Below are 11882 nucleotides of genomic sequence, written 5' to 3'. Positions count from 1 at the left end.
ACCAATTATTTCACTTATAATTCACTGTATCACATTTCCAGTGGGTCAGAAGTTTACATAAACTAAGTTGACTGTGCCTTTAAACAGCTTGGACAATTCCAGAAAATGATGTCATGCTCTTCAGAAACCTCTGATAGGCTAATTGACATAACTTGAGTCAATTGGAGGTGCACCTGTGGATGTATTTCAAGGCCTACCTTCAAACTCGGTGCCTATTTGTTTGACATCATGGGAAAATCAAAAGAAATCAGCCCAGACCTCAGAAAAAAAATGTAGACCTCCACAAGTCTGGTTCATTCTTGGGAGCAATTTCCAAACACCTGAAGGTACCACGTTCATCTGTACAAACAATAGTACGCATGTATAAACACCATCGGACCACACAGCCATCATACCACTCAGGAAGGAGACGCAGTCTGTCTCCCAGAGATGAACGTACTTTGGTGCGAAAAGTGCAAATCAATCCCAGAACAACAGCAAAGGACCTTGTGAAGATGCTGGAGGAAACATGTACAAAACCATCTATATCCACAGTAAAATGAGTCCTATATCAAAATCACCTAAAAGGCGGCTCAACAAGGAAGAAGCCACTGCTCAAAAACCGCCACAAAAAAAGCCAGACTACGGTTTGCAACTGCACATGGGGACAAAGATCGTACTTTTTGGAGAAATGTCCTCTGGTCTGATGAAACAACAATAGAACTGTTCGGCCATAATGACCATCGTTATGTTTGGAGGGAAAAGGGGGAGTCTCACAAGCCGAAGAACACCATCCCAACCATGAAGCACGGGGGTGGCAGCATTATGTTGTGGGTGTGCTTTGCTGCCTGAGGTGCTAGTGCACTTCACAAAATCGATGACATCATGAGGAAGGAGAAGTATGTGGATATATTTGAAGCAACATCTCAAGAAATCAGCCAGGAAGATAAAGCTTGGTCGCAAATGGTTCTTCCAAATGGACAATGACCACAAGTATACTTCCAAAGTTGTGGCAAAATGGCTTAAGGACAACAAAGTCCAGGTATTGGAGGGGCCATCACAAAGCCCAGTCCTCAATCCCATAGAACATTTGTCGTCAGAACTGAAAAAGTGTGTGTGAGCAAGGAAGCCTACAAACCTGACTCAGTTACACCAAACGTCAGAAGGAATGGGCCAAAATTCACCCAACTTATTGTGGGAAGCTTGTGGAAGGCTACCTGAAATGTCTGACCCAAGTTAAACAATTTAAAGGCAATGCTACCAAATACTAATTGAGTGTATGTAAACTTCCAACTTCAACTGTATCTGGCAACAGCTCTGATGGACGTTCCTGCAGTCAGCATGGCAATTGCACACTCCCTGAAAACTTGAGACATCTGTGGCATTGTGTTGTGTGACAAAACTGCACATTTTAGAGAGGCCTTTTATTGTCCCCAGCACAAGGTGCACCTGTGGAATGAATATGCTGTTTAATCAGCTTCTTTACATGTCACACCTGTCAGGTGTTTGGATTATCTTGGCATTGGCTAAATGCTCACTAACACGGATATAAATACATTTCTGCTCAACTTTTGAGAGAAATAAGCTTTTTGAGTATATGGATAATTTCTGGTATCTTTTATTTCACCTCATGAAACATGGGACCAACACTTTACATATTGTGTTTTATATTTTTGTTCATCGTAAATTGATCCTTTTGAATTGTGTAGACAACAGAGAGGCTACAGAGCCAGATTATAGGGAAGGGCTGGAGATGGGACACAAGTTTTAGGTCAGTCTTCCAATGTGTGTATGCACAGCCCTGTCAATGCATTTGTTAGTTTGCATAAAACCTTAATGCTTATATAAAAAGCTGTGTATTTAGGCTGCGTCAGCTCTTACAATCTCCATTTAAATCTAATATACTCCAATGTATCATTTTGGGTAACACTTCCTTTGAAGGTTGCATAACAAAGCATAACACAACAACTCACTCATGTGTTACCTCATTTGAATCATTCGTCGTATGGACAGACCTTTTGTAACTTGGTTGAAAATATGCAGTGGTTATGATACAGGCTTATTCAAAATCATGTCCATACTTGATTGAAGGAGTTTGGTTGACACTTCCACCTGTAATATGCTGCTGCATCTGAGTTTAATCATGCAATGTGCAGTTGAGAAGTAATTGTATTATAGCTAGGTCAGCATTGCTGTTTAACCTCCACACTGCAAATAGTGTTTTACTTTTTCAATTCAATTCAATTCAAGGGCTTTATTGGCATGGGAAACATGTGTTAACATTGCCAAAGCAAGTAAGGTAGATAATATATAAAGTGAATATATAAAGTGAAATAAACAATAAAAATTAACAGTAAACATCACACATACAGAAGTTTCAAAACAATAAAGACATTACAAATGTCATATTATATATATATATATATATAAAAAATATATATATATATATATAAATATATAAATATATATATATATATATATCATCCATCGTCTTTGCCAAACTTCTTTCTTGATGTAAAATGCCTTAAGTGCATAGAAAACATGTCTGTACATAGATATGTACACATCCACATAGAGGCAATGTTGATTTTTAATCCCTCCCCGTAGGTTGTTTTTAAAGGGAATTTCATGACTGGAATGGAAATCTATGGTCAATCAAACAATGTTTCATCATGACACACAGCCAGTTTGAGGTTATATCATGAATGGGTGTTGCAGTTCAAATGTGTCATGGGATTTCATGAATTATAAACCCAGTTATCAAACACAGAATACCTAAAAGGGGATATAATTAAATATAACACTTATCATAGACCTACTACATTTAATGATGTATAAGGAGATTGTGGAACTGAAGGTAGGCATGTCATGATTTGTTTTTGGTTATTACTATGTAATAGTAGTGCTATAAAACACATGTTTATTGTCACATACACCAGATAGGTGTAGTGAAATGTGTTGTTTTACTGGGTCAGCCATACTAGTAAGGCACCCCTGGAACGAATTAGGGTTATATGCCATGCTCAAGGGCACAGACAGATTTTTCACCTTGTCAGCTTAGGTATTTGAACCAGCAACCTTTCAGTTACTGGCACAACGCTCTTGCAACTAGGCTAACTGCCACCCAATTATTAACTATTCAATAAAATAGGTTGTGGTATGAAACTATTTTTGGCTGCCACTCTCTGTGGCTAAGAGCCAGTTCGTTTTGCATGGCCCTTTACCCCGGGTCGAGATTTTACTTAACGACCAATGAGAATTGTCTTTATTTGAAAACTATCTCCCATGGCACCGGTCCATGCAAAACGAACTCGCTTTCTTTCGTAAGGGGCATGAACATTCTCAGCCAATTGGAAGCGTAATGTTGAAGTTGGCACGGAGACCTCATGAATATTACAAGCAAGCAAATTGACTGATTCTTAAATTCAAGTTCACAAATATTATACTCTCTCTGTCCAAAGCCAGGTAGCAACAACCACACATATCAAGACGGTGACATCAAAAAGAAACCATAATGTCTGAGAAACTTCACTTCAAAGTCGGTCAGTATGAATGTACATTATTTATATTCTTTATCATACAGGCGAGCTTCAAGCCCTTCATTGATTGTGGATTAACGGGTGGCTAACCAGCTAGGCTAATGTCGAGTAACAGATTTTAGACTGCACATTTGGCTAGCTTGGCGTTCTTTTAGCTGATTTATATCAAGTGATGGCTAGCTAGTTAGTTATCATTGGACAGTCGGCTAACCAGACATCTGCAAATGTGCACTGGCATTTATAAACTTGTATAATCCAGTTCGGACGGAACACGGTCCATTTACCTGCAGGCTTTTGTTATTTTTTACAAAGCCTTACCCATGCATAACCAGTAACAGCAGTTTTGGCATGCAATTCACATATATGTGGTAAAAGGTAAAGAGTTTTGTTTACATCACAGAATAAATCGAGTCGACATGCACACAACACTTGTGGTTTATTTCAGAAGATTGAACTATGTTCTCGGTGGTTGTAATCCATTTAGTCGAGCATGGTGCTTTCGTTTGTTTTCTGAGCTCGGTACTAAGTTACCTACGTTGTTTTATTTTTCATTTCACCTTATTTAACCAGGGAGGCCAGTTGAGAATAAGTTCTCATTTACAACTGCGACCTGGCGAAGATAAAGCGATGCAGTGCGACAAAAACAAGTCATACATGGGATAAACAAACGCCAGTTTTCCTTGATTGACAGGCAGTATGTCACCCTGGAGTCTGGCACAGGCAATGAAGGGAAATATTAGTGTGATATCTTCCAAAGACAGTACAGTATGAAGATGGGCAGAAGATGCTTCTCTACTGGATAACGCTTGTAGGTGACGTCGGCTAGCTAAACTCATGCTCATAAACACGTCAGCGAGTATAACGCTGAACTGCGCATGTACAGGCTGTCAAATCAAAGGTTGGTTGGACACACCGAGGTCAAGACAGTTTCAAGTTGGATTTTCAACGGATATTCGCACTTTCAAACCTCAATAGCTTTCAAACCACTTAAGCCACAGTCTCCAAATAAGTGTTGGAAAAATGTTGGAAAAACTTTGCACAACATTGCACATGTCTTATTTTCACGATTTGGACATTAATTCCCTTTCCAAAGCTAATAAACACGTGGAAATGTGAGCAGCATTTTGTATTCCTAGTTGAATTAGTTAGGGAGCGTAAACAAAGTACAAACTTTTTTCGAATTTCAATAGCTCATTTGGTCATGTGACCTAATGACTCAAACAAGGTCCAGAATGTCCACTGACTACCCTTCGATATTGCACACCCTTTAGTTTGTCCATTTTCCTCTCAAGATTTTACATGAATTTTTCAAAATGTAAAATTTCAATAGCTCCTTGGTCATGTGACTTTCTGACTTCAAACAAGGTTCAGAATGTCCACTCAGTGGGCCTACACATTGCACACCTTTTAGTTTGTCCACTTTCATCTCACACATTTTTACATTCATTTTTCAAAATGTTAAATTTCAATAGCTCCTTGGTCATGTGACCTTCTGACTTCAAACATGGTGCAGAATGTACCCTTCTATATTGCACTCTTGTTTGTGTCACACCCTGACCTTAGTTATCTTTGTTTTCTTTATTATTTTTGGTTAGGTCAGGGTGTGATGAGTGTGATATATGTGTTTTTATCCTGTCTAGAGTTTTTGTATGTTTATGGGGTTTTTCCAGTCTAGGTGTTTTTATGCCTATGGTTGCCTAGATTGGTTCTCAATCAGAGGCAGCTGTTTATCGTTGTCCAGAGGTGCGTGTCACCAGCCCGGTACCACCAGTTCCGGCACCATGCACCAGGTCTATAGTGCGCCTCGTCAGTCCAGTACGCCCCGTTCCTGCTCTTCCCACTCACCCTGAGATGTGTGTCCCCGTGCCGGCACCAGGCCTACAGTGCGCCTCGGCAGTCCAGAGCGTCCGGCAACAGTACCCAGACCGGAACCTCCAACGACGGGCCACAGTGCGGAACCTCCAACGACGGGCCACAGTGCGGAACCTCCAACGACGGGCCACAGTCCGGAACCTCCAACGCTCCCCAGCCCGGGGTCTCCAGCGACGGTCCGGGCTCTCCAGCAACGGTCCCCAGTCCAGAACATCCGACGATGATCCACGCAGCGAGGGTCCCCAGCCCGGGGCCTATGGCGAGGATCTGCTGTCCAGAGCCTCCGACGATGATGATCCACGGGTCGGTGCTACAAGAGCGGACTCAGAGTAAAGAAGGGGGGGCGGCGTCCAGAACCAGAGCCGCCACCGAGGTTAGATGCCCACCCAGACCCTCACATATAGGTTTAGGTTTGCGGCCGGGAGTCCGCACCTTTGGGTTTTTTTGTATGTTTGTGTTTTTAGGTGTTTTTATGTCTATGGTTGCCTAGATTGGTTCTCAATCAGAGGCAGCTGTTTATCGTTGTCTCTAATTGGGGACCATATTTCGGTAGCCATATGCCTTGGATAGTTTGTCGGTTATTGTCTATGTGTAGTTGCCTGTGTCTGCACTCGTTCTTCATAGCTTCATGTTAGTTTGTTTAAGTGTTCTTCCTTCATTAAAAGAATAATGTATTCTAATCATGCTGCGCTTTGGTCTCGTCTTTACGACAAACGTGACAGTTTGTGTACTGTAAAATCATGCGGTGTAACGTACATTTTTCATAGTTTTACATTTCAATAGCTCCTTGGTCATGTCAATTACATACCTAAGAAGCGTGCAGTGGATATACACCCATATTGCATAACCTCTAGTTATGTCTGTTCTATATTGTTGTACATTAATATTAGTTTGACAATTAGGGGGTCCAGTGTTGTGTTTACCCTTTTCTTTAATATTTAGCTATAATAATTGGTAGTTCTAAGTACTTATTTTCCCTGTTTTTTTTATTTTTCCACAGTATTTAATAGCGGTACACAATAGGAGAGAGACATATCTCCTTTTGTCGTTAATATCAACCATAAAGGAAAAGGACAAAGTACGAAGGTCGTGCTATTAATTGTCCAAAGCAGGGATGGAGAGTGAACTAGTGAGGTAGGCTGCCGTGGGTTTGCTGGTCAATACATATACTGTATTGACCATGTTTATATACATATACTATATTGACCATTATACATGTAACCACAGTAATGGTGGCCAGTAAATCAAATTAAACAGAAATTGTAGACCTTTAATCTTTTCCTACATGTCAACAGACACTTAACTTCAAATAAGTATGAAACATTTCAGTGTTAACTTTGTCTTTATCCCTGGTTGATGTACATTTCAGAGCCTCTTCAGTGTGGATGGGGTATAGCATACATTTTCAACAACAAAGACTGCACTTCCAGTTTGTTCTTTACTCTGTTGAACTATTTTGTCTTCATTCCTAGTTACAGCACATGGAACCACCGTTATCAAACAAAACAAAGCGTAACACGTTATAAATAATATCAATGATGAATTAGCCATCCATTGTGTTATATCATAAATTGTCTTACATGCCATCACTGTTGTCAGAAGATTATAAACATGTTAAATGAAGTTACTAACCCAGTCAGTCTTTGGGCCACATTCAGATTCTTTATCAGTGTCACACATGAAGCAGTTGTTGGCTTTGTTGAACTCTGAAATCAAAGGCATGAACTGAACATATGGCTGTCTGACACAACTACATAAAAATTTACTTTGAATTAAATGTCATTACATACCAGACATTTTTAGTATATCCTCAGCCATTTCTTTTTGCAGTTGCTCCATGTGTCTTTGAAGGTTCCATATCAATTTGGGAGGGGATGTTGGGGAAGTTCTGTGCAACTTCCTTGGCCATCTAATTGATCTAATTGTCACATAACAGCTAACCATTCATTATTTAAAATATAACTAACAAACATGCATTACAAAGACCGAAGGTGTCCTGCTGCATGGTGTGAGTTCCTCCTTTACACTTTATGTCCACCCAGTCATCTTTTCCATGGCAGGATCTTCTCATTTTGAAGTATTCTCTTCTTTATGTAAACATAATGGAATTCTGATTAGTTATAGGTAAATGAATACATAAGCCAAATTTGTATGCTGTTTTTGTATACTGTTTTCACTATAATCTTGTAGTAGAGGTAATTTACTTTATACCCCATTCTACACACAGCCTAAATTATAGGCACTGAACCATTTACAGGACAATAATAAAAGTAGCATATAGGATCCAGCCCTATCACAGAGTGAATAAATGTCAAAGCGTTTGTAGACTTTACAAAAAAAATATTAATTGACAGTTTCATCAGTACGTGCTTAAAGAAAGTCATATCACAAAGATCACAGATGACACTGCCCACCAAATACATGACAATAGAGAATGAATTGTAAGCACCAAAGTGTGTTTGTCAAAATCATATCTGAAAATGTCAGTTGAACATAATACTTCTTTTTTCAATAGCATTTCATGACATATGCAGTTGAGGAATATTCCATGTACCAACACTACATGTAAAACAGACAAGACATTCCCACATACAGTATTTTTTTATTTCACCTTTATTCAACCAGGTGAACAAATTCTCATTTACAACTGCGACCTGGCCAAGATAAAGCAAAGCAGTGTGACACAAACAACAACACAGAGTTACATATGGAATAAACTAACATACAGTCAATAACACAATAGAAGTCTATATAGAGTGTGTGCAAATGAAGTAAGATTAGGGAGGTAAGGCAATAAATAGGCCGTAGTGGCAAAATAATTACAATTTCGCAAATAAACATTGGAGTGATAGATGTGCAGAAGATGAATGTGCAAGTAGAGATACTGGGGCGCAATAAAAAAAAATATATATAAAAAAAATAACAATATGGGGATGAGGTAGTTGGATGGGCTATGTACAGGTGCAATGATCTGTACGCTGCTCTGATACCTGATGCTTAAAGATAGTGAGGGAGATATGAGTCTCCAGCTTAAGTGATTTTTGCAATTTGTTCCAGTCATTGGCAGCCGAGAACTGGAAGGAAAGGTGGCCAAATGAGGAGTTGGCTTTGGGAGTGACCAGTGAAATATATCTGCTGGAGCACGTGCTACAGCTGGCTGCTGCTATGGTGACCAGTGAGCTGAGAAGGCGGGGCTTTACCTAGTAAGGACTTATAGATGACCTGGAATCAGGTCAATATCTTTACAGGATACCTGGGTCAGGTTGACTAGAAAGGCCTACTCGCTCAAGTGTTTTAGGGAGCGTTTGACTGTGATGAGGGGTAGTCGTTTGCCCGGTGACCCATTACGGACGCAGGCAATGAGGCAGTGATCGCTGTGATCCTGGTTGAAGACAATAGAGGTGTATTTAGACGACGGGTTGGTCAGGATGATATCTAAACTCTGAACTACTTATGGCTTAGATCCCGCTACCGGGATCGATATGACAACAGCTAGTGAAAGTGTAGGGCGCCAAATTTAAACAACAGAAATCTCATAATTAAAATTCCTCAAACATTTTACACCTTTTTAAATATAAACTTGTTGTTAATCCCACCACAGTGTCCGATTTCAAAAAGGCTTTACGACGAAAGCACACCAAACGATTATGTTAGGTCAGTACCTAGTCACAGAAAAACACAGCCATTTTTCCAGCCAAAGAGAGGAGTCACAAAAAGCAGAATTAGAGATAAAAAAAAAAGCTTTACCAAAAAGCACACCATGCAATAATCTGAGTACGGCGTTTAGACACTAAAACAAGCCATACAGATATCCGCCATGTTGTGGAGTCAGTAAAAGTCAGAAATAGCGTTGTAAATATTCACTTACCTTTGATCTTCATCAGAATGCACTCCCAGGAATCCCAGTTCCACAATAAATGTTTGTTTTGTTCGATAAAGTCAATTTATGTCCAAATACCTCCTTTTTGTTCGCGCCTTGAGTTCACAAATTCAAATTCACAATGCGGAGGTCAGACAATGTCAAAAAATTCCATTACAGTTCGTAGAAACATGTCAAACGATGTAACGAATCAATCTTTAGGATGTTTTTAACATAAATCTCCAATAATGTTTCAACCGGAGAATTATTTTGTCTTTAGAAATGCAATGGCACGCAGGTCGCTCTCACGGGAGCACGCGTGATCAGCTCATGCCAGACACCTGATTGAAAGAGCTCTCATTCCCCCCTCCTTCATAGTAGAAATATGAAACAAGGTTCTAAAGACTGTTGACATCTAGTGGAAGCCTTAGGAAGTGCAAATGACCCCATAGACACTGTATGGGATGGCAGGGTAGCCTAGTGGTTAGAGAGTTGGACTCCTTCCTTTAAGCACCTCTGTTCGAACACCTCTCATGTCCTTGAACCATACCACATACAGCCATTTGCGGATCTTTTCAGTGTCCATGTGAAAGATAGTTATTGCGAGGTTGGAAAATGTTTAACACCCATATGAAATAAAGGCCTGCAAAGCTTATGGACCCATTACGGACACAGGCAATGAGGCAGTGATCGCTGAGATCCTGGTTGAAGACAGCAGAGGTGTATTTAGAGGGCAGATTGGTCAGGCTGATATCTATGAGGGTGTTGTGTTTACGGATTTGGGATTGTACCTGGTAGGTTCCTTGATAATTTGTGTGAGAAAATGAGTTCATCTCGCTTAGATTGTAGGAAGGCCGGGGTGTTAAGCATATCCCAGTTTAGGTCACCTAACAGTACAAACTCTGAAGCTAAATGGGGGGCAATTAATTCACATATGGTGTTCAGGGCACAGCTGGGGGCTGAGGGGGGTCTATAACAAGCGGCAACAGTGAGAGACTTATTTCTGGAATGGTGGATTTTTAATAGTAGAAGCTCAAACTGTTTGGGCACAGACCTGTATAGCATGACAGAAATCTGTAGACTATCTCTGCAGTAGATTGCAACTCCACCCCCTTTGGCAGTTCTATCTCGGCGGAAAAGTTGTAGTTGGGGATGGAAATTTCAGATTTTTTTCTTCCTTAGCCAGGATTCAGACACAGCTAGGACATTAGGGTTAGTGGAGTGTGCTAAAGCAGTGAATTAAACAAATTTAGGGAGGAGGCTTCTGATTTTAACATGCATGAAACCCATTGCATTTCAGGTAAAACAACAACCCAATGTTTATATCCCAGGACAAATTAGCTAGCAACAGCAGGCTAGCTAGCTAAATTGCCATAAATGTTTAATGCTTTTCGACCTGTCCCCAAATTTAATATAATTGGTTGTTTGTTTTGATATTTCATCCTGCGTGTCCTAATCGTGTCTGGTGTGGGGGTACAAAATCAACATGTGCGCATCTGGTTTGGTCAGCATGTAAGCCTGTTGTTCACTCTATGGACTTGTATTGTGATTTGTTAATTATAGAACTCCCCCTTGATAAACCAGAACATGTTTACCCAAACGGGGAGTGTTGCACAGTCCAATTCCTTTTAATTTGTGAGTAGGCCTATATTCCTTCATCACTCCAGAGCACAATGTTACCCCTGCTGTAGTGTTTCAATCAGTGAAATACTAGAGGATATTTGCTGAGTAACTATTTGGCCCTGAACTTGCCAAACTGATTTTTTCCACATGTAGTGATGTAGTACTTGGGGTGGTGTCCTGGGGGAGAAGTTACAAAGCCAGAGGAGTAGCAGCGTCTTCATCACAGTGGGGTGCTTATTTGGTTTGGTTTATAGCAGAGTTTCAGCCACTCACTGTTCTACGGCTTGAATGTCATATGTTGATTTGATTCCTGAGTAGCACTGCTCCAGTTTTCATCTGTACAGTGTGACTGCTCGGAAATTGCCTGAAACGTGGCCATTATGTGTGAAACAAGTGTTGGAAAGCTCTTCACACTTCAGTTGTCAACGACAATAGTTCGATTTTCAAGGAAATTTGATCATAGGCCAAGAATGTATAACTTGCTTCACTAAAGTTAACTTTACCTTGTTTCAACTCAAGACATGACTATCCGTCTATGTTGGTATTTAAGCTAAGGTAACTGAGCTATAGGTGATATCTCTGCGCTTATCCCTCGTCAGTATTATGGAATAATTATAATATTAAGGTACAATTTTAATGGAGAAGGCTGATCCGAGAGCAGCGCTGCCTTTCATTTGATCCTATTAGTTTTGACACATGCCTCGACGACGCACTTAGTGAACATTTCTCTGTGTGGTGTTTTGGGAAACACGTTACATCTTCGGAAGGATGCATCCTTAACACTCGCAAGCCTAAGTTCCATCGCTATCGGAAACCAGGCCCTGGTGTGCACTCAAACGTCTGTATTACTGTCCTATTGCCTGGGTTGCATTCATTTGGTACAATTGGTATAGTGTTTTAAAAATGGAATATGAAAATGAACTTTCCCAATTGGTAGTGCCTGCTTTGTTAAAACATTTTTTTATCCTGCTTCATCCTCACTGAATGCATCCATTGGGTCTGATGCCATT

Source organism: Oncorhynchus masou, chromosome 5, assembly GCF_036934945.1.
Source record: "Oncorhynchus masou masou isolate Uvic2021 chromosome 5, UVic_Omas_1.1, whole genome shotgun sequence".
In the NCBI taxonomy this organism is placed as follows: Eukaryota; Metazoa; Chordata; class Actinopteri; order Salmoniformes; family Salmonidae; genus Oncorhynchus; species Oncorhynchus masou.
The sequence above is the reverse complement of the archived record's forward strand: the minus strand, read 5'-3'. Positions refer to the sequence as shown.